The sequence below is a fragment of the Macrobrachium nipponense genome, chromosome 29 (assembly GCF_015104395.2).
Source record: "Macrobrachium nipponense isolate FS-2020 chromosome 29, ASM1510439v2, whole genome shotgun sequence".
Classification (NCBI taxonomy): domain Eukaryota; kingdom Metazoa; phylum Arthropoda; class Malacostraca; order Decapoda; family Palaemonidae; genus Macrobrachium; species Macrobrachium nipponense.
In genome coordinates this window covers 13,308,455-13,334,032 of record NC_061092.1, presented here as the reverse complement: position 1 = coordinate 13,334,032, position 25,578 = coordinate 13,308,455, and the positions used below count along the sequence as shown (strand labels likewise).

Genomic DNA, 25,578 nt, shown 5'->3' with positions numbered 1-25,578 from the left:
ATATTAATATAAAAATCCCCTAAATTAACACTCGAAATATGATGAGATATGAAGTAAAAATCATGGAAAGAAAAACGAAAAAAAAAAATCCCAACGAAAATGCCCCGTTGGTATCAGCGGTAGTGGGCAAGACTGTGCGGGGATGGGCATGGCCTGGGCATGGCCACCAAGCCCCTGATAAAAAAGGGAAAAGGTGCTGCGTGTCAGGGTGGAGCAGAGAGAATCGGCCAGGTCGTGACTTAGGCTGCTAGACGACCACTGGCCCCTGGCATTTCAGGACCCACTTAAACCTGGCCATATCCGAGATCTTGGGCATCATATCCCCCGCCCATCACCGATGATGCCTCCTCCTCCTCCGAAGAGGCCGCGGAGTGGCCTGCCACACAAAATGAACACGAAGCTTAATTTTTCGTTAATATTTTCGTCTTTAGGCCAAATAGTATTTCAAGAATTATCTCTCTCGTCGATCCGCATTGTCTGTCAGGCGTACGATTCTCCCAGGTGCCAAATTCTTTATCGATCATATAATTCCCGTTCGGTAAATTTCTCGAGGTAGAGCGAATTGGATATTAAACAAATGTAGATAGTTTAACGTTTGTAAATAATAATAATAAAATAAATAAAAAAAAGGTTACGGTAAATGTGATAAAAGTTATACTCTAAGTATTAGATGGCTCTACTTTCCTTAGCAAATATTTTCCTGAAATCTTGTGGTAATGGCTAATTTCGGTTCCCTTGGCGTGGATATAATTGCATGCAATACATTGCAAATTGTCTTTAATACAGCATGCATAGAGCAGAAGGGGAACAGATGCATCTTTCATAAATAATAATCCTATTGCTAGCAAATTGTCCCAGTAGCACGACACCAGTATCCAATGAAAGACACTGCTACTAGTTTATTAAAATAAAACCCGTACGAATCTTTAAAGTTAACAGACGATCGCTACTTCATAAGTCGAAGATCAATGGAGAGCTACGAAAGACAAAGATCGGAGCTGCCAGAAAACACAAAAAACTAAAAAAAAAAAAGATGAGCAACCAAAGTATTTCCTATATCAGCAACTACTGTGGCCCTTGTTTTTATACCTACATGTAAAACACTGAATTTATCCTAAAGGAGCTACAATGTTGCTGTTGGTGGCCTCGCCTACAGATGTGGTCAAAAGACAACGATAATCCAAAGGGTAAACCATCTTCATGTCCCTATGCAAAAAGTGTTTATACATACATACATACATACATACATACATATATATATATATATATATATATATATATATATATATATATATATATATATTGTCGTACAGCTGAAGGAAGGAATAAAAGGAGTTGACCAAGCGCTTTCGTGTATTTTTCACACATTTCATTCCTTCCTCCAACTGTACAACATGAAATATCGCATGGTTTAGCGATAGTTCACCAATATATATATATATATATATATATATATTATATATATATATATATATATATATATTAGGGCTGTTGCCTTGTATAATAAGGCGCCCTATGAGGTAATGTTAGACTTGCGATAATCTTACGCTAAGTCGGTTGGTTATGCACATCCATGCTCATTGGAGTGTCTTGGGGTTTGTAGATCACTTACGAAGTCGGTATTATCTTCTTTGGTTATGACGACGATGTGTTAAACTCATGATGATATCTTATTTCTAATGTGAGGTTTCTAGTAGAAAACACGAAGTATAAAAAAATACTTATATTCTCTGAGATTACATGATTAATATCAGACAGGGTTGCACAGGTCTGCCAATGACGATGGCTTGATCGCTTCTGCCAATGATGATAGCTAATTCTGTTCTGTTCCGACTACCATCTCGGTTACAAGTCATAAAGGAAGCAGACAGTAGCTCGAACATATGAACATACAATCAGATGACATAGTTACTAATCACGTAGGCCGCTTGAGCTATAGGTCACGGTGTTTGTCTCAAGCAGGAAGCTTGGACTAAAGTTTATAAACAAATGAATGACTACAGGTGACGGCATGTTATCTTAGCGTCTCTGGTCTGATCACATTCCTGCAAGCAATCTGGTTGACCTCTTTAGTTTTAGTCTTTTATATATATGGAATAACATTCCATATTTTTATTATGTAATCACTTACATAAAAGCTCGGTCAGCTACCAAAACCAACCACTGAATATTACTCAAGCTTGACTTGCATTTGACTTATAGGAGTGTGATACAGACACTATGTGAATATATATAGATATATAGAAAATACTTATAAGTAAAAAAAATTTCATGGTGTACACAAATACAGATTCAAGTAATAAGATATAAAACATAATATGCATATGATGGTATTCGTAAATAATAGTGATCACGTGATATATACTGATACAGTTTTTCACTTCATCTCATTAAGATACATATGCTACAGAAAATACTAATGTACTCTGATAATTGCTTAGAATAAAGATTAACATGATAAAAATCATATTTTAACTGATAAAAATTTCATATATGAATTGATAAAAATTATTAATGTTTATGCTGATTGATTCGTTGATTTTTATGCTAACTGTTATATATCTGCAGTTATTGGTAAGATAAAAGGTAACAGATTGATTATAGGCTACCTGATTTATTTATACATATGTATATGGATTCATATAATTATGATTAATATATGTGCACTTTAAATAGATTCCTAGTGCGTACACGCAAAGATATATTTCGATTCTGTTATTTATGATCATTTATATAATAGGTTCCTAGTGCGTACACGCAAAGATATATTTCGACTCTGTTATTTATGATCATTTATATATAGGATACATGATACTTTATATATAAGATACATGACCGAGGTTATACTACTACACATTTAACTAGCGTTCGAACAACTTTTCGTCCATTACACAGTTCCAGACAACCACCTATAGCCAAATGAAATGGCCAATTCCAAATGGTTAAAACAAGGGGAAAATTGCCTGGCGGGGTCCAACATTCTATTTCGGCCTCATACTTGTTCTCTGCATCCTATGCCACACAAATACGTTCGCGATGAATAAAATCATCCCCAGCACGAGTCCTTCGCCAGCAACATAGAGTTGAATATCCTTCTGGTTGTAATTGTCGGAAGTATGTCCCTTTTGTAGTCGATTTCCGACAGCCGCCGGAGCATTCCGCATTAAAACGAGATTAACGACGGGATCCGGGTGTCGGTCGAAGAAGTCCATGAAATAAGCTTGTTCACTTATGATGGTGCTTATTCCTTTCACATTGTAGGTGGTTGTTACTTGACTGCAGTCGTCCGCAGCGACGAACGATTTATTGAAGTTGCGATGTGAAACTATCATACTGCAGGATACTGTAACCAGGTTCCATTAATCAGCCTTGCTTTTGTGGGAAGTCACGGTGTTCCGATAACGACACATGGCCTTGGTCCTCCTTCTGTTTTTAGCGAATGACCTGGTTTGGCTTCAGTTTTCCCCATGTGCGTTGTTTGGATGATTCGAGCCCTTGAAGATCCGATGCTGCAGACGCGTTTGGTTTGTTTCTTGAAGTGCCGGAAACACTCAATAACGATGTTTTCTTGAATGATTCTAATGAGAGACGAAGCTTGCGTTGCCGTAGGAAAAAGACACGTCGGGTTTGTTTCTTGAAGTTATTCACTACTGAAATTGCTCACTAAACGATGATAATAAGTTGCTTGAAGAATCTCTTGCTTTCGTCGTCGTTGACTTCTGATGATACATTATTCATTATTCTGGTTTTTCTTCGGAAGACGTTGAAGAGTTCTTGTTGTTTTCTGAAGTTGCTCACTAAACGATGATACTAAGTTGCTTGAAGAATCTGTTGCTTTCGTCGTCGTTGACTTCTGATGATACATTATTCATTATCCTAGTTTTTCTTCGGAAGACGTTGTAGAGTTCTTCTGGTAATCTGCCACCAATATTAGGGCTGTTGCCTTGTATAATAAGGCGCCCTATGAGGTAATGTTAGACTTGCGATAATCTTACGCTAAGTCGGTTGGTTATGCACATCCATACTCATTGGAGTGTCTTGGGGTTTGTAGATCACTTACGAAGTCGGTATTATCTTCTTTGGTTATGACAACGATGTGTTAAACTCATGATGATATCTTATTTCTAATGTGAGGTTTCTAGTAGAAAACACGAAGTATAAAAAAATACTTATATTCTCTGAGATTACATGATTAATATCAGACAGGGTTGCACAGGTCTGCCAATGACGATGGCTTGATCGCTTCTGCCAATGATGATAGCTAATTCTGTTCTGTTCCGACTACCATCTCGGTTACAAGTCATAAAGGAAGCAGACAGTAGCTCGAACATATGAACATACAATCAGATGACATAGTTACTAATCACGTAGGCCGCTTGAGCTATAGGTCACGGTGTTTGTCTCAAGCAGGAAGCTTGGACTAAAGTTTATAAACAAATGAATGACTACAGGTGACGGCATGTTATCTTAGCGTCTCTGGTCTGATCACATTCCTGCAAACAATCTGGTTGACCTCTTTAGTTTTAGTCTTCTATATATATGGAATAACATTCCATATTTTTATTATGTAATCACTTACACACACACACACATATACATATATATATATATATATATATATATATAGTATATATATATATCTAATATATATATATATATATATATATATATATATAGTTCCCTCAGTAGTACCATTACAATAAAAATTACTTATAATGGTACTGGGACTTTATGGACATCTTTTATATATATATATATATATATCTATATATATATACATATATATATATATATATTATATTGTTGTATATAAACACAGACAAAAGGGGCTTCCTCTACCACTGCCCAGTGTTTTGTAATATATATATATATATATATATATATATATATATATATATATATGTATATATATATTTATATATATATATATATATATATATATATATATAGTATATTAGTGTTGTATATAAAAACAGCAAAAAGGGGCTTCCTCTACCACTGCCCAGTGTTTGTAGGTTGTATATTGTGATGTTAACAAGTCTGTCCAATACGTATTTAGTAAGGTTGTTGATATTGAGGAAATTTACAGATTTGGATTTAACCCCCCCCCCCCCCCCACCTGTCATAGAAAAAGCTTAAAGACACCCATACCGTCAAAAAGGACAATAATTCACATGGAGTCGAATACTGTCGATCTGACCATAGGGATGTAAACATCGTTCAAAAACCCTGATCAAGGTATGTTGATTCTCCGTACTATATGTACAGGTGAGGAAGTTTAACTGTCTATAGTGGGGTCGCAACTAAAGAGTTAGGGGGTTATAGTGCTATCAACCTCACGAACAACACCATTCAATATTTTCTGGTTTCACCTAATTTTTGTTTCTACACAATTTTGTGTATGTATATACACACCATATATATATATATATATATATATATATATATATATATATATATATATATATATATATATATACACGTATATATATGTGTATGTGTATATAGTGTATATAGTAAATACATTGAGACAAAAATTAGCTGAAACCAGAGAAAATCAATGTCACTTTGAACTGGAAATTAAAGTACGGAAACAAGGGAACAATGTTTGCCACTAAAAATTTTCAGTTTTGAAGGACAAAAATAAAATTTAGAAAAAAAAAATCCCTTCTGTATCAAATCTTGTTCTCTGACAAATTCATTTAATTATCTGGCCGTTTCTCTTCATCATTTTCCAATAAAGAACGAGGGAAGTTTTCAGAAAATTGCGCTGTGATAAAATTTAATTACAGAGTAACCGACTCGCTTTATATCAAAGACCAGTGTGTATCTGAATTCCTGAAACTTCGTATAAACGTCAAACCGAATCATTTATACGCACGAGGCATGCAATGATGATTAAAAAGGCAAAAGGAAATTGAACCCTTGCAATGCTCTGAAGAATTCTTTCATCTATTTTTGTCATCTCGGATAAAAATGACAAAAAGAAAGCTGGACTTTTGAAACATTTAGCATAAAAAAAATTCACTTCATGTTGTTCGCGGATCCTCTTGTAGTACCTGAAAAAAATTAATAAAAAAAAATATATGCACTGCACTGAGAGAGAGAGAGAGAGAGAGAGAGAGAGAGAGAGAGAGAGAGAGAGATAGGGAGGGGAGGGTTTCTTGCTTGTGCTGATTTTCTTGTAAGGTTACCGTGTCGGAAGCGGCGACAATCAGGCTGACCACTACAGTCACTGAACTTCTCACCATCACGTTATTTCTCATACCACCGCAAACTATCAGCTACTCATTAAATAAGAGCAACCCCGTCGTATTTCCTCGCAGTAAACATCAGTTCTTAGCGGGTCAATAATAAATGAGCGAACAAAGTGGACACGATCGAACCACATCTTTAGAACCAGACGACGGTTCTAAGTAAAAAACGTTTCTCGCTGTACGAGTGGTTTTCGCGCTCGGCTCCCAATCCGGTGGTCCGAAGTTTGAATCCCGGCTCGGCCAACGTGGAATCAGAGGAATTTATTTCTGGTGATAGAAATTCATTTCACGTAAAAATATCCAATCCTTCGGGCCAGCCCAAGGAGAGCTGTGAATCAGCTCAGTGGTCTGGTAAAACTAAGATATACTTAACTTTAACTAAGTAAACAAGCCGTACTCTCCCTTTCAGTTACAGACGGGAAAGCAGCAACTGGGGTCTAAGAAAAGCCACTGGAGACATTGATTTCAAACCTACGACCAACCGTGCAATTGCAATTTAATCAACTACGTGCGATGATGAAAATAGTGATAATAATGAGATTTAGTGTCGTTTGCCCGAAGGCCCAGTCACCCATACTAGGCTTGAGTTACTCGTGAAGGTAAGGCTCGATAGTACTAGGTTTTTCACCCATTTTGAAAATCTGCAACACTATCGTGGTTCCTCTGAAGAGTAAAGTCATTATTGTCTGGAAAACTGGGTGGATCCACCACACAAACCTCTCCAGAACGGGTTCTCTGGCTCGAGGCTTAGCCCAATATACAATACGTACTACTGTACTACTACTACTACCGTTCCCTGTAGTGTTGCGTGTCTGACATGAAAACGTATATATACTAAACTGCGGCAATATATTTGTTTTCAGGCATACGAACTATGGGTCACTAATTTAGTACTAACGTTTGTAAAGTTTCAGAGCAGATAAAAGATACAGGAATTTTAAGATAGGGTATTTATGATTTATTCATTAGAACGAAAGGGTATTTCTGATTTATTTATTAGAACGAAAGGGTATTTCTGATTTATTTATTAGAACGAAAATGTAAAAGATAAATAATGTGCATGGTAAACAGTATTGAAAAATTATTTCTAATAAAATATAGCTCATTTACTTTAGTTTAATTTTCGTTGGTGAAACAACTCTATTTGACTGTAGGCTTTAGTACGCGCCTCGAGTAAGTTGGAGGTCTGATCACGCCTTCTTGATAGCACTAACCCCTTGGCCTGAGATGACGTAAGAGTATTTCATGCTAACCAAGATGGCAGAATGTATAATCGCATACAAACACTTTTCGACATTTCATATTTGGTTAACTCGCTCTCCTTTCCTGCTTAATTTCTCTATCGGAATAACATCGTAATATCGCTATCTACCATTACTGAAAGTGTACACATTATCTTCCAATTTTCCCTTTATCTAATGGTATCTCATTGTTGGTTGAAGTAATTTTCCAAACGTAACATTTTGTATTCGAACCTTGTATATAAGTATTTCTCATTTGCAAATAACGTAGTAATGTCTATAATAAGAATGTTGGCCCTCGCATCTAAGCAAAACTTGAATAATATAATAATAATAATATATTTTCTGGTATTCTTTCGATTGCAAAAAGGCAACTCCCGCACTGCGGTTTCGACGAAAACATCGTACTACGTAAAGCATAACTATAATTTATGGTACAATACGTTTCCCATGTGCAAACATATCATTTAGCAAATTTACTTCAATATGACTTCGTCATGACTTTGTCCTTATACGGTAAAGATGCATATGAATGTATATAGGTATCCCCATTTACGTGTGCCGAACCCTCAATTGTGTATATTGAAAATTAATGCCAGGCTAATTTTCCACATGACATCAAATCACAAATAGGTTTATATACAAACGGGTACATATACTAAGTGCGCACATATACAAGTGTGTGTATATCAGAGGCAATACAGTATGTATGACCACACGTGTGAATGAGACAGTGGGAGAGGAATTGACTAAAACCTTTTTCTTGCAATCCGTTGTTTTATTACATTCGAAATTTATATATATATATATATATATATATATATATATATATATATATATCTATCTATATATATATATATATATATATATATATATATATATATATATATATATTCCAGCTCTCCAACCACGAAAAAAATCAATTCCTAATATTATTAATATACTCTAGGAAACATACGAATCAAGGGCAGTGAACTTTATATATATATATATATATATATATATATATATATATATATTATATATATATGTGTGTGTGTGTGTGTGTGTGTGCGCGCGCGTGCGCGTGTCTGTGTATGTGCGTGTGTGTGTGTACATAATATAAGTATGTACTATGTATGTATGTACGTATTTCAATGGGTGGTAGTTAATTTTTCTTTATCTTTGAATATTGTTACAAATTTTGTCTACCTGTCCCGTTAAGTGCAATCTACATTCGTTACGAATTTTGATGTGTACCGATCATCTTTTAAACAAATTTCGATTGTTCCCTAAATCTACACCCTCATGAAACGATATGCTGTGCCCTGTGACTTCAAAACATTGTTTGTTTATTTGTTTGTATGGTGCTTTTACGTTGCATGGAACCAGTGGTTATTCAGCAACGGGACCAACGGCTTTACTTGACTTCCAAACCAGGTCGAGAGTGAACTTCTATCACCAGAAATACACACCTCTCACTCCTCAATGAAATGGCCGAGAATCGAACCCGCGACCACCGAGGTGGGACGCTAATACTATACCAACCATGCCGCTGAGGCGCTTCTTCAAAACATTGTGGAAAAGCAACGTCATGTCCAGATTAATTCGATGAATATGCTTCTCATGGTCTTCATGTTGTTTCTCAGTTTCCAGTTAAATTTTTTTTTTCTTTTTTTTTTTTTGTTTTTTTTTTTTTTTTAGAAAACTGAAGACAGTAATTATTTTCATTGCCACAAGAATTGTCACTGCTGCCCTTTTCATCATTCTTTTAATAAAGCAAGGATGTGAAGTCGTTGTTTTGAAAATTGTACATAGCCTCCTCGTACACTTTTACTTGGGAGTCTCGTCGGAAGACGTCTAAGACAAAAATAAGACAAAATGGTCTTCAAACCATCCTTCCCCGTAAAGAGGATAGTTCCATCAGTTCACCTGACGCGGTGCACTGTAGGCATTATTTTAGGTTGCAGCGTCCCTCGGCCCCCCAGTTGTAGCCATTTTCGTACCTCTTACTGTACCTCTTTTCATGTTAGCTTACTTCCATCTGACTTTTCACCTTTTCTAACAACTGTTTCATAGTGCAACTGCGAGGTTTTCCTCCTGTTACACCTTTAAATCCTTCTTCCTGTCAATTTAACTTTCGGCATTGAATGCTCTCATGGGTCCCAACGCTTGGGCTTTGTTCTTCAGACCATCCACGGGAAAATGTGCTTTAAATAGCCTTGCAAAGCTATGCATTTCGTTCAAAAGGAAAAAATCCAATATACTTGTAAAATATTTCCTCACAATCAAATCCAGAGACCACTGTCAGCGAGACTATATTATGCCGGAATTAGTGTGTTAGAATTATGAATTACAATCTGAAGATCGATACTAACTCTGAAAACTGGGCTTTTTCAAGGTTATGAGCATACACTAAACTGAAATCATAAGGCAAAAACATTTAAGCGCGGATGTCATGCACAAAATCTTTTGATGAAATCAGAAGAAAGGTAATACCATTTAATGGTTATTCGAGAGGACTGAGAAAGCAAAGACCTTCCTCTATTCATTTGAAAACATTAATATGTTACGTACAGACAAGTCACACTGCCTTAAGATAAGACTGTGAAACTATTTGTGAAATACTGACTGTGAAACCATTTATGAAATACTGACTGTGAAACCATTTATGAAATACTCACTGTGAAACCATTTATGAAATGTACTGACTGTGAAACCATTTATGAAATACTCACTGTGAAACCATTTATGAAATGTACTGACTGTGAAACCATTTATGAAATACTGAGGTAAAGACTTGACTATCAGTACATGATACTTCATTTGCAGAAGCTCCTGCCAAAGTTCTGATGACAACTTAGGTATATAAGAACTTTAACACCAAAGGCAAATGAGTGTCACAAGGGGAAAAAAAATTCTAGTAACTAAAGGATGTTTAATTAAGTTATAAAAATTGCTCGCGTACTGAATCTGATATCTGGATTGAAGCAAAGTATGTGAAATTTACTTTTTTTATTTAATACTTTTTTACACCTAAATTCTTGCAGTGAAAGGAAAACATTCGCAGAGACGCTTGGCAAACACGTACTTAACCAGCAGAAAATGTTGCCTGCAATGTAATTCAGTTACACGTTTGTTCCAAATCCCTTCGAAAGACGAGCAATCACGACCTCCTTTTCAATAAAGACATCAACTGCGCAAATTTTGTATGTAAATGACCCATCGCTCTTTCTTTTCTATGGTATAATTATATGCAGAACTCGACATAGCGGTAAAATAGACGTATATACACGCTCAGGTGCAAGTTCGTATCAGATAGAGGCCTAACAGCAAAAGTCTAAGAGTAATATAGCTATATGCCATAAGGGAAATACCTGAGAATTACAAGGAAATGGGGAAAAAAGGTGAATCAGAGAGGACTAATAACATGACTAAATTATATATATATATATATATATATATATATATATATATATATATATATATATATAATATATATATATATATGATATATATATATATATATATATATATAATATATATATTATATATATATATATATATATATATATATATATATAGGCTATACATACATATATATAGTATAAAAGGCCCATTAAATCACTGGTTTAAAGCATAAGAACAGAATTATATATAATATATATATATATATATATATATATATAATGTATACATATTTATCACATATTTATTCACACACTACGTATATGTATATATACGCGTATAGATACATGTGTGTGTCTGTAAAATTACCCACATTTCCACAGCCATGCCATGCATATAAAATAGCACCAATATCTTGGGGCAAGTGATTACAGGTGAATAAGCTATACTCACGTTGCAATCTAGAGAATAAACAAACAAAAATTGAGTCCCGGGGCTTTGAAATAAATTCAAATGTTGTGGTACTTGATGAAACAAAAGTGCATAAGCAGGATTCTCAGGACTGAAATGAATGAAAGCCAGGGGGAAAAGTTAGCACTTGTATTAGTCAGTATTTCATATTCTATCTGCGGTGTCCAGTCAGACTGACAATGAAAATTTTAGAAAACCTGAGAGCCAAGATATAATTTGAGACATAAAAAGAATGACGTAAGTGGACACATGCCCCACGAGGATTGATGTGATCTAATCATGCAAGCTGTAAGAATTATATTGGTGAAATGGGCTGCATATTCGTTAAAATTTTTGCATGGAGGACACCCCAGGTAGTGCGTCACCTCATTATGACGAAGCATGCTGTGCGTGTGTTCTAGATAAGACAGGAATATGAATTGAAATTCTCGGTACTAATGACTTGTGAAGGGATTAACTGAAACGAAAACAAAAGCTCGAGTTTAAAAGCACTCTGGTTCACCAGACCAGTAACGAGATTAATGTGGCAATACCCTGTTGTTTTGTTTTCACCTCTGATGCCACTACAATACCTCTAAGACAAACTCATTTTTCTATATAAAGTAGCTAATTTGTTTTATATATGTAGTATATACAACGGAAAAAAATCAATAACATACTGTACGAGTAAAGCGCAAATAATTAATATCTAGATGTATCGAATGCCAACATTATGAAATTCTAACAGTGAAACGTAACAGGAGTAACAAAGTAACCCTTCTGTCAAAGGTAGTGCTTCTCTTGTAAAGAATCAAAATGAATGCAGAAATAGAAGTGCAAAAAAAATTTTAAAAAACGACTCAAAGAATGATTGCAAAGAGAACTTGAAGAAAGACAAAAGTGAAAGATAAACAAGTTTCTACGTAAAAGACAAGGTTATTGAACTGAATTGTATTACCACGCCTTCTCTGATTCAAGTTCTGAACAATGTAAATAGTTTAAACAAAATACCCGTGGCTAAAGCTTCTACGTAATACGTCATAGTCTATTGCGCTATATTACATATTTCTTGTAAAATAACAGACAATACGGACAATACAATGAAACATGACCAGAAAACAACTGAATATACGATACATCCTGCAAGGTACGACTGCATAGAAAATATGAACCTTGCCCGTAGACTTATTTCAATTTCATATATATTTTGGGGCATAGCCTACTGAATAAAAAAGAAAGTAGTTTGAATATCTATTCTTAACCAGAAAAATCTTTAACAAAATCTCGTTTGCTGCTGACAAATCATAATTCGAAACCAATCGCTGTATGCTGTAAATGGCAAACTTTATCAATTATTCACGTATGAAGCAAATACCACAAAATAACATTAAAATAATTGGTTACTGAAACAAAAACGGCTATCCATATTTGACCCTGTAATTATAAAACTAAATACCTGGCAAAGCTAACCGATATGTTACGGAGGATCAGTTATTTCCCTGCCTTAGGACCACAATTCACGAATGCAGTGGTTAGGCCCCGCGCGGCTCTCACGGAATAATAGAAAATTATTGTAAGAAGCCCCACTAATACCAGTCATTCGGCGGACTTACTTCCGATCATTCCGGCCCCGGGCAGCACGTAAGGCATGTGTATATTATCCCTAATGCCCGGCCTGCGTGTCGGTATTAAAACTCCTCCTCCTCCTCCAACAGGCTGCTCCGACTGGCGAGGCTCTGAGGTAATTATCCCGATGTTTGCAAATTGGCCTCAACATGCGAGACTATTACCCTGTCTGCATAACCCCCCCAAAACCAACCCCCACCCCTAACACCCCCCCCCTCAGCTTAACCCCATCCCCTCCACCACCAACCTCACCACTTCAATACCTCCCTAACCTCTTGCACCTTACCACTATACCCTACACCCAGCGCCCCTAACTCCTACCAAAATGAGTCCGTCCCCCCGAAAAATGCTCATGCTAGTATGCTACACTGATTCCCCTTTAATTCTCGCCCTTGTTACCCATTATTCTCTAAGTCTAAATATTCTTCCTTCTCTCTCCTCGCCTTCACCTCTCACTTTTCCTCCGCTTCTCATCGCGTTTTCCGACCCTTCCTCATCTGCATAAAAGTCCCATGACCTATTAGGTAGAGTGATTGAAACCGGGAGGATTGGATCGCCCCGGGGTATTTTGTAGATCTCCGCTGATGGTGAGGGAAGCGACACTCGCACGTTACAGCGGGCCCATCAGTTTTGTTTGCTCGTTATATGGGTTTACGACGTGTTAATTTGCCTTCCTTGTGTGTTTAAGTAAATGTTGTTAGGCAAATGAATCCCTGGTTAAGGAATGTATGTACTACGTACAGAATTGGGGCCGAAGGTCAAGCGCCGGGACCTGTGCGGGGTCATTCAGCGCTGAAAGGGAAATTGAGAGTAGAGAGGTTTGAAAGGTGTAACAGGAAGAAAAAACCTCAAAGCAGTTGCACTTGGAAACAATTGATAGGAGAGGGTGGGAAGATCGATGGAAGAAAGAGAATATGAAAGGAGGCAGTGCAAAAGGAACGAAAGGGGTTGCAGTTAGAAGCCGAATGAACGCTGAAAAGCACCTTAAATATTAATTCCTCCCTACAGATGAAACTTTGGTAGAACTTTAATATTGTTTGTTGACTTCATTACAAACAAACGTTGAACTGTCTGACTTCAAGAAATAAATTCTAAAACGTTAACAGCGCGTGTACTAAATCTTACGGAAAAATCATAACCACACTTAAAATAGATTTTTTTTTACAAAATTCTAAAAAATAACAGTAAATTTCCATAAGTGAACCGGTTCGATATTATTTTAAAGACTTTCCAAACTATCACCATAACAAGAACCTGTTTTAATTCATGCGCCCGATATTCGAGGCATTCAACTCGCTTAGCAAAAGAGAAAGAAAATAACAGCCCCCCACAGCAATTCATTAGCTCAATCTGACATGAAGATGGCCATTACAGGGATAAGTGTGTCTATTTTACTCGTGATTGCAGTCATGCAAGCATAACCTTAAAAAAAAATTTAAAAAAAAAATAAAAAAGTCAACATTCCATGAGGTACAGGTTGGGTATAGCTTTGAGTTTGCGCTGAAGCGATTACTGTGATTCCTTTTCTGTGTCTATATATATATATATATATATATATAATATATATATATATACATATATATATACATATATATATATATCTATATATATATATATATATATATATATATATAATGGAAGTCATCAACGGACAATCACGTGTAGAACAGAAATAAATTTCTGACACATCGTGTCGGGATCGAACCCAGGTCTTGCACCTGAAAGGCAAGGGTGCTACCAAGTGAACCACACAAGTCGTAGAAGAAGTTCATTAGAACCTAGGTATCACTGTACCTAAGACGTTCACCACCTGAGTCGGCTTACTGCTTAGCATACCAGCGAGTTTACCCCAGTTACAGGTTCCTCGTTGGACGAGTGGGTTACGTGGGTTACGAGCTCGCCTACCGATTCGGTAGTCCCGAGTTCGATCCCCGCATTGCCAACATGGAATCAGAGGAATTTGTTTCTGGTGATTAGAAACCCATTTCTTGATATAATGTGGTTCGGATCCCACAATAAGCTGTAGATCCCGTTGCTTAAGTAACCAATTGGTTCGTTGCCACGTAAAAATATCTAATCCTTCTGGCCAGCCCTAGAGGAGCTGTTAATAAGCTCAGTGGTCTGGTTAAACTTAACTCAGCCCCAGGTACAAGCTTTTTAGGTACAGTGGTACTTAGGTTCCAACTTCTTATATGATAGCGCCCCTGCTTTTCAGTTCAAAGACCTGGGTTCGATGCCAATGTGAGACAGAACTTTTTTCAACATTTTTTTGCTCTTGCAAGACTTTAAATTGGGTAAAAAAAATAGCTAACTAAAAATAAATCAGGTCAAGAGATCTCGAAATAATATTCAGTAATTAAGTGCAGATTTTGAACACACCAGACACAGACAGATCCATTAAACTTTGTGAAGAATATTATATAAACATATTCCAGTTCTCAAAAGGGGAAATATAAAGGGCAAAGTTATTCCAACATAAATCAGTTCGCGGGTGGTGAACGAAAACGTCAGTCTTGATTAACTTGATGAACTAAAACGCGGTTCCTGTCGCATAGTTGGGTTAAATTCCTTGAAGGCTGGTTGTAGAGTAGGCTACACCCCACACGACATCTAATTGATTGAGATTTAACAGTAATTTAATGCGAGATGATTACTAGAGAGTCAACAGTTAGGCAGTAATCCTTTCCCTCCTTCTCCTGACAAGATAATTTATGATCACGATAGGCTGCTGACAATTACCCAAGCGCCATTATGGGTCGTTCAACCCTTCCTTTTATTCTCTCTGGATTTTGCAGCTGAAATCCCTTATTGCCAGAGACAACTGACTGTAAACCAAAGAGGAGTTACAGGAAAAGGTGAGAAAAACAAAACTGGAATAGAAAATAAAACTGATACACCTGAAATTCAGAAGACGTCAGCAGAGAGCAGGAATGAATTCGCTCTTCACTTAACTATTTGGAGATCGGAAACTATTTTGCATTTTAGTTGCAACCAAAATAAAAGTCCCAACAAACCTGCCATGCATTAAAGAGACAAAGAATAGTAGTTCATGCTTAGACATACTACACACCATCGAAATACATTGAGAACTGACAGGACAAAGGAGATCAACTTGCACTCTTGGCTCTGTCAAACCTCGGCCGACAACTCTCCTTAAATGTCTAACCCCATAAAGGTAGTATTAGTTGAGAACTTAAGCCAAACTTTCTCTCGTGCGGCGGGGATAAAGATGCTAGGAAACACGTTAACTATTCGAAGATAATGCGAGAGAGGTCTTGTTAAGATTCACCGTATAAGATATCTCTCTCCTCTCTCTCTCTCTCTCTCTCTCTCTCTCTCTCTCTCGTGGCAATGATAGAACGATCGGCTGAATAATTTTTAATTATATATTTATTTTTATTTATTAATGTATGCATTTATTTTATATATTTATTTATTTTTTTATATATATTTTTTATTTAATTATTAATTTCTATTTCTATTTATTGCATATGTTTGATCAATTTTTATTTATTCATTTATATATGTTTGATCAATTTTTATTTATTTATTAATATATGTTTGATCAATTTTTATTTATTTAATTATAGATGTCTGATCAATTTTTATTTATTTATTAATATATGTTTGATCTATTTTTATTCATTTATACATGTTTGATCAATAAACTGAACGAGAAAAAAAGAAAAGAAGGGTTCCCAAAAGATAAAGTATTGTAAGTGATCGATACTACGTCAAAATATATACTACGATATCGTGTCTAAAACGGGAAAGTAACAGAGAATGGTTTTTGGTAGCGTTTTGCAAACGTGCCTGACTAGGTTTGGAGAAAATGGAACGGTGGTTGTGCTAGGAGACTGGAATGCAAAGGTGAGTGAAAGTTAAAGAGAAATCATTTTCTGGTTGGTATATGTATGGAGTTCCTGAAGTAATAGAGAATGGAGAATGTCTTTTTGAAATGTGTTTGTAAGCTGGCTTGATGTTATTTGTTTTTGAAATGCAAGGTCGTTTTTTTTATGAAGATCAAAAGTATACACGAAAAGAACATACTACTATGAGATTCAGGGTCTCTGTAACACGGTATTTTGGACTTTGCTCCTTGTCAAAGCATCGGATGTAGCTGAAAGTTGACATATGTATATTTTACATCCACACACAAATTTTGTCAGCATTATCAATAACCTAAACCCGATAGTTTTAATTTTTATAGAGTAAAAATGATCTAGCCGACGCCATGGCCAATGATTACGAGCCAAGAGTCGAAAAACATTCATTACGTAAGCAAGGTAAACAAACACCTTTTGACTAAATGTTGCCCCGCCCATCCACCAGACAGAAATTCCATCGGCTCTGAAACCCAAAGACTTTATGAATGGCGAAACGATACATAGATGTGGGTGGGGTATCAGTGCTAGCGTAGTAATACTACTGTAGCAGTAGTGCCGCAACAGTATAGCAGTAATATACATGAATTAAACGTTTAGACCAACTGCTGGGATCCTTGAGGATCATTTAGCACTTCTTACAACTACTCGAGAAATTAGTTTTTATAGCCAGAAGTTAAATTTTCTAATCCAACAATGCCCATGGTAGCCTTCAGTGTTATCCTGAATTATAACGAGGCGAAAGTGGGTGGAGCCTCATGAAGTCACCATTCTGACGATAATTATTGGTGAAGGTTTAAAGCCAATATACGGTACCGGCTATTTTTTTTTTTTTTTTCAGTAAATAGGTAGATAGCCAATAAATAAAAATTGCTTGACATTGGATATAGCAGTTATCAAATCAAGCTTGTCTACTATGTTTTTGATAATTACCAACTATTCCCTACATCTTGTCAATCTGATTGTGACCTATAAAGTAGACTGTAATTTCTTTGGAAACTTATTTTGGAAGTTAGACTAATAATCGAAGTGTTTTTTTTTTATTTATTAACATATTTTGTTGGTTTGTTCATTATGACAATTATCAGTGGAGAGGTTCCAGAGTTCATAAAGGTGTACTGCTTTGCTTGTATATAAATTTGTATGTCATTGTTGCCAGAGGTTTAGCCTTCGTTACGTATAGCCAATCATCCATCGAGAAAGAGGGAAGAAATGATGTCATAAGTTACGTAATGAGTGCGTTCGAAACCTTTTCTCTGAGTAAGTTGGCCCGTCTTCAAAAAAGGTCACTTTTACATTATAAGTACCAAATTTATTCAACCTACGTAGTGCAGAATACACTCAAAATTTATGTGTTGATATAATATGTATTCTGAATAAGCGTTATATTTATGAAATGCATAGATAAAAAGTTATTGCGAAAAAACCGTGTTACAGAGGCCCTGAATCTCATAGTAGGTTTGAAAAGGGTATTCCTAGATTATGAGGCAACATAACATAATACAATGAGGAGAAGAGTGGTGGAGATATCACTTTTTATTTGCAAATGATAACACCAATCGAACAATCGAGATATTCCAAAACCTAACACAGTGTTGAGCCACTGGAATGACTGTTATTTAACATCCCATTCACTAAAATAATGACTGAAATTTAAATATTTTTCGGACACACTCATATGAACACATCATGAGACAGGCTTTTGCTCTCGGCAAAAGTTTTCGTGTCAAAGACGCTCAAAATCATGAGGGCAAACGCATTGAAAAATAAGTATTTAATCGTACCGAAGCATCCCAGGAATACGAGGGGATGAATTCAGAAGAGGAATTAAACTACGACCCCTCTTAGAAGTGGGTGATTTGCCAAAACCATTTAATAGCTCTTGCAACGTAAAATTCACGAGTCTGAATCCTAACGAAAAAATGTAAAATATTTTCCGAATGATGTTTGGGGTCACGGCACAATTTTCGAGATGACGCGATTGGGTATTCAATCAGTCGTTAATTTATACAGCCCGGGGTTATGGTGATCTGGCAGGGTTTTATTTGTTAATGTCACTACATTTAGGTACAGTGATACGCGTTAAGATTCTTTTTATAGAAGATTCTACATTACACTAATAAGCTTGGACCCACAAGTCTGCTCGCTGTCTAATCGAAATAATTCACACCCTCCGTGACAGAAGTAAAATGGGTTTGGACGTAACCCAGGTGCTCAGACTAACCTGTGTCTTCAGGCTAGTCTATAAATTACTTGTCGACAGTTTCTTTGTTCCTTTCGACTATTATGGGTATTACTTGAAATATAAAAACTTTATCACTCTAATAAAAACTGTCCCGTGAGAATAAATGGTTAGTATGAATGAGCAGAAACAAACACACACCCCCTCACGCACGCACGAACACACATACACAACATCGGCTTAGATTCTCCTTGAAGTCTATAATAATAATCACAAATAAGCAATATTAATAATGAAGGTGATGATCCCATCAGATGCTGTGATTGGCCTATAATCTCACGATCTAAGTATATTGGTTAAACAGAGGTCTTTAACACTATACCTTTCGGCACACCCCAGTGCTGGCGAAAGGCCAGCTTTCCCGATCATTTTCCCTTTCAGCGCATTTAATTCTGAACTGTTTCCAGAGCTGTCTGCTCATCTCTCTAAAATCCATAACTATATATATTCGGTCACCACGTGTCATGCAAACACCCACAAGGTCGTCACGACCCACTTTTACTCCATAGATATGAGCATTTTCGTAGAATACTCCGATCAATGACTGTACATTCTCTCTCTCTCTCTCTCTCTCTCTCTCTCTCTCTCTCTCTCTCTCTCTCGTGAAGCAACCGTAATTTTTCGTGGATCTTTTCCCGATCGCTATGTGACGGCAATATTTACTTTATTTTAAATTCCTTTAGTATCGGCCTAAATAAAGAACATTCATTGATCTGCCTGGTTGGCATTCAGAAAGAGAAAACTGCATCTTGCAAAATCATGAGCAATCTTAATTCCAAAGACTTGAAGTCTCAAGATTTCCCAATCGCTGACTATTAGTTTTAAATGCGGAAAGGATTGGACTTAGACTAACACGTAAACCGCAAATCACCAAGGCTTTTAAAGCCAGTCATAACGGAGAGTCAATTGGCAATTTCCATTGCAATTATGACTGAATAAAATAAATAACACTACAAACGAAATCCGATTAAAGTGCCCAAAAATTAAAATGTAAGATGCTTAAAATCAGTAAAGGTATCAGTTAAAAAGGGTGTGTGTGTGTGGGCACCACGCTATGTTAGGCTAAGGTAAATATATAGCTCAAGCATTTCCATATTTGGTATTATAACAATTGACGTAAAAATAGATACCCACTAGGAAAAAACACACACACACGGACTTATAAAATGTTAAATAGTTCTAAGCGTGATAAATTAAAAACGAAAATACATCATAGCCACATGAAATTATGGAACACCCCATCTCCCCTAGCTTAGGCTGCCCTATTACTCAACCGTCCTCCCCACTACCTCCCAAAATGCATTTCCGAATCTCCACCATTAAACGTCAATTTTTCTTTAAATACTACACTTTTGTAAATGTTGCTGTAAACAGTTTCCATAATATTCTAATTTTATCTATTTATAAAAGAAACGAGAATGTGCGAATAAGACGCCACTTCTAAAGCCGAAGTGCTTGTAAATTTCCACATTAAAACAACAATGTCCCTTTCGCCAAATCTGTTCCGAGATAAATTTACCTTTCCCGCACATTCTCATATAATCTCCAATAATCGATGATGTATCATTGACCAAATAACTACTAAATGACGAAGATTAGCATTGTTGTAGTCCTCCAACATCCCGATTAAGCGTCACTTGGCCTAGGCCTAAATGGTTCAATTAACTTTAAGTTATACAAGAGTAACCTAATTATCATAACAAATAAGCCTATTATACTTCAATTTTTTTCCAAGTCAGTACAAGATGGGTTAATAGTAAATTCACATCAACAGTGCATTTGATGTCTAGGCCATTCCCTTACGACGCTCCTGATTGGCTATTGATAAGCCAAACACAGGGCTGGAAACTCTCAGTCTCTCGAGAGAGTTCACATAGGCAGGATGTATCTTCCACCTCTCCTGAGGGATACTTTTGAAAGACGTATCTCTCAGGAGAGATGGAACATAGACTCTACCCATGTGAACTCTCGAGAGAGACTAAGAGCTTCCAGCCCTGTGATTGGCTTATCACCAGCCAATCTGGAGCGCCGTAAGGGACTGGCCTAGACATCAAATGCACCATTGATGTGAATCTACTATAAGTATATTTCGAACTTGAGAGACTAACTCAAAATAAAACATCATGGGGAAATGAATTAGCAGCTCATCATATATCCTAAAACTTATGAATCAGCAGTACCTGAAGATAACAAAACTTGCATTAATATTAATAAGAACATAAACATCATGGTTAAAGCTAAACTTACCAGTAGGCCTAATACCGCGCCCCCACCCCCCAAATCAATACGTTGGGATGTTGCCTGAAGTTTAGCAGTTTTTAGTGACAAGTGACATATACTCTTTTTTTTTTTTTCATCTGTCCATCTGCCTGTGGTGGTCGCGCATGGTAAAACTGCGTCCCGGGCTTTAAATAGTTACGCTTTGTGTAAGTTTTAGGTAAATAAAAGGATATCTGGGTGTACATTTGCAACTGAAAAGTGTTTTAATAATTTACTGTATGCGAATTACACCGTTAGTATTCGAAATAAGACATTATTTAAAGCCCGGGACGCTGTTACCATGCGCAAACACCACAGGTGGATGGACAGATGGAAAAAAACAGTACAGATGATGTTCGTTTCTGGTGTGAACATCCCTACTCGATTTTGTATTATTTCCTTCGAATCTTCACACGAAAAATAAACATTCTTTACACATGATTCTTGCATACTTGAATTTATCACATAAAATAAAATATATGTAAATAATTAAAGATTCTTATCAAGTCTCTAAAGTGCATTTGATCTCCAAGGGGTTAGTACTAAACAGGGCAAAGTACATATGACCCTCCAGGGGCTAGTACTAACCACGGCGAAATACATTTGACCCCCAGGAGCTGATACTAAACACGGCGAAATACATTTGTCCCCCAGGGGCTAGTACTAAACACGGTGAAATACATTTGACACCCTCCCGCCCCCAGGAGCTAGTACTAAACACAGCAAAATACATTTGACCCCCAGAAGCTAGTACTAAACACGGCAAAGTACATTTGACACCCCAGGGGCTAGTAATAAACACGGCAAAATACATTTGACACCCCAGGGCCTAGTACTAAACACGGCGAAATACATTTGACACCCCAGGGCCTAGTACTAAACACGGCGAAATACGTTTGACACCCCAAGGGTTAGTACTAAACACGGCTAAATAAGTTGACCCTCAAGAAACGAGTTGTATTAAACACGGCGAAACATATTTGACAACCCAGGGGATAGTGTAAAAACGGCGAAATACGTTTGACACCCCAAGGGTTAGTACTAGACACGGCGAAACACGTTTGATACCCCAAGGGTTAGTACTAAACAAGGCTAAATAATTTGACCCCCAAAGAGCTAACATTACTGAACACGGTGAATCACATTTGACGCCCCAGGGGTTAGTACTACTGCCTAGCCCTCATGTGGAATTGGAGTTCGGACCGGACGTTATCACTGCTTATCTAGGTTAGGTTAGTCCATCTTAATACATTTTTAGAGTAAAATGTTAATCATTAAAAAGCGGGATTACCAAAACGCGCACACATTAGGTCTCTAAACCAGCCTCCGTCACAAAAAAATATTGGTTGATACTGACTATTAACTAACATCGTAAGGACAATACTCACATGACCGGCCATGTCTGAATCACTTGGAGAAGGCAGGTGCAGTATACATGATAATACGACACAGTTATGAGAATGTTTTAAATGCAAACGCACTGCGGACACTTTTATAAGTAAACTATATACCGCGACGGGAGAATTCTCCTGCCGTTGACGAAACACCAACGCCGAATGACACAGTTATTAGAATGTTTTAAAGGCAAACTCACTGCGAACACTTTCTTAAATAAACTATATACCGCGACAGCAGAGCGACGGGAGAGTTCTTCTGCCGTTGACGAAACACCCAAGCCGAATGATTAGAAAATTTAGAACCGCTGAAACAAACGTTTTCACTTCCCGAAGGCCGTTTGCACCAGGGTGCTAATTGTGTGACTGTGACCTGCTGACTACGCTGTGTAGATATCTGACGAAGGTGCGCCGAATTGCCACGTGGGGATTGATGACCATTTTTCAAACTGATTCTTGAATAATGTACTCTTTCGTAGTTTTTGTGTATATCACCCAGGAGTACTTAAGAACGCAATTCACTCTGTGCCACTGACTGACTGACTACCCCGTTACTCTACTTCGGGCTCAGACCTACCCCCAACAGACCGACTGAAGTCTAGTACCTCTGATCAGCTGTTAGAAAAAGATGGGAAATCCCATTACCATTATTGATTATAATATATGTGTGTATTGTATGTATGAATGTATGTGATGTATGTATATATATATGTGTGTGTGTATTTTTTTATTTGTGATAATGTAACTTTGGCTTTTATATTTACTAATATAATGCAATTTTTCTCACTTAACTTTAACCTTATGACAGCACTATTTAACATCAAAATCAAGTTTTTCCTTCACTTTACCTACAGATGTTTTTAATCAGTAATAACAATTATTTTGAATGTTGTTACGCAGCGATGTGGTTATAACTAAAGTAGCGGCTCTAAAAATACGTTATTTGCAAATAAAATAGAAGTTAACAGTCATCGGATTGCAAAAGCTCGATGACAGTTTCGTCTCCTCGACTGCCAAACTTTGGGATTCTCCTCCTGCTTCCTTTCTCTTTCACTTTTTTCACTCTCCTTCGCTTCCATCTGGTTTGTGTGTGTTATGGGAACCAAAATTCTAATTCGCTAATGAGTAGGCCTAGTGCTCACTGCTCAGTTCACCTTCGGCGATGTGGCCCGTTTGATTTTGAAAGTGTCCCGCGAGAGAAAAATAAGTAAAAGTATATTTCTCTTTTTTATATCATGAAAATTATATTTACCTCTTATCCTGAATAAAAGAAATATGCTTTGCAAAATAAACAACTACAAAGAAAAGATTCACTGGCGTCTGTTGTGTGTTACATCATATTTTCAAACGATGATTTATTTAAAATAACAAAGCTCATCATATAGAATGCTGTACTAGTAACTGAGCTCCGTTTTAACCTAGTTTTAACATTCTTATTCTGTAGTTATCCCTATTTCATTCGAAACAGAGTGCCAAGACCATAGTTTCCTTCTCTTCTTTTTTTCCCATCGGAATTAGAATGATCTTATGTACAAAGGATGTATGCAGGTCTTTATACCAATGTGTCACTGAAGTGTCTGGGAATGTGAACGCTAATGCGAATGTAAAGAGTATATCAGATAAAATAAAAAACGAAAACTACAATGCCACAATATATGCAAGTGAGGAGGAGGAGGAGGGTTATTCTAGCAGCGAGGTAGATTTGTTGTGTAGATTTAAGTGTATTGCATGACCCGTACAAGGACTGATACCTTTTCTATTCACGTATCATACGAGATTTATTCATTCATTATTTTATTTATTTTATTTTTACTTTTTTTATTTTTTTTATTTTTATTTTTATTTTTTTTTTTTTTTTGCTTCAGACGACTTCCTTAACAGACGACTTCCTTAATCCCTATCCCTTCAGAATCATTTTGACTGTGCCTACGCATTGACCTGCGTATTCAGTAATCATTAAATATATACAGCAATTTTTCGTCACTTCTGCATTTTGATTCTAAGTAAGTTCTACCATTGATTTTTAAGATTTTGTAATTGGCCAGCTTTTAGCTTTATTTCCGTTCTTCTTAGCTGCGATCAGCAGCTCTTCCCGTGGTATCACTACGTTTATGTCATAGAACCTCGTAACGAATTGAAATAGATCAAATTTAGCGCGCAGCTTCAGCTAGAAAAGGATTAGAATTAAGTTCTAATATAGATAACCTTTAACTTACTCAGGTTCACTAAATTTACCAAAATAGGAGATTGGCCATGTACTTTATTTTCTTTTTACTTGATGGACAATTGTGAAGATATGATGAAGCAATGAATGAATTAACAGAAAGCTGTATGTTGCTTATTACTGATGGCTATTGCACATTTTTTTATTCATTAATCCCTGTAACTACATCAGATAAATTAAAAAAAAAAAGTCTAAAATTCCTTCATAGTGTTATGTTGAAAATTGGATTTTCCTTTGTGAAATGTTTATCTGATATATCATCTCACAACATTTCGTGTTTCCTGTTTTCCATTTGACAAATCGAATGGCAATAATGTTAAGGGTTGTTGCTATCGCAGACATTTTGAAATTGTACAATGACATCGCCGTTGTTAATGGCATTATAAGTATTATAATCCTCCCTCTGTTGAAGGGGTGAACATATTGGAATTCTTATTTTTTCATGCTTAGGGCACTGAGATGAACATGCAAATATCCATATTTAGCTCGATTAATGAATTATCTGAATGGAATTTGGCAAACAATGATTTTCAATTAACTTTTTATATAAAATGCTCAAAAATCTCTTTATACTTACAACAATTAATAATATACTGTATCATTGATTTCTTTCA

At 36.4% G+C, this 25,578-nt stretch overlaps 1 long non-coding RNA gene across 1 annotated transcript in view; it reads right to left on the bottom strand.

Annotated features, from left to right (window-relative positions):
- Nucleotides 1-23,292, bottom strand: part of LOC135205940 (uncharacterized) — a 613,197-nt gene extending 589,905 nt beyond the window's left edge. The window contains exon 1 of the long non-coding RNA XR_010312637.1: nucleotides 22,735-23,292. This is a non-coding gene — a long non-coding RNA (uncharacterized LOC135205940). The remainder of the gene's footprint in view (nucleotides 1-22,734) is intronic.
- Nucleotides 23,293-25,578: the final 2,286 nt, after the last annotated feature.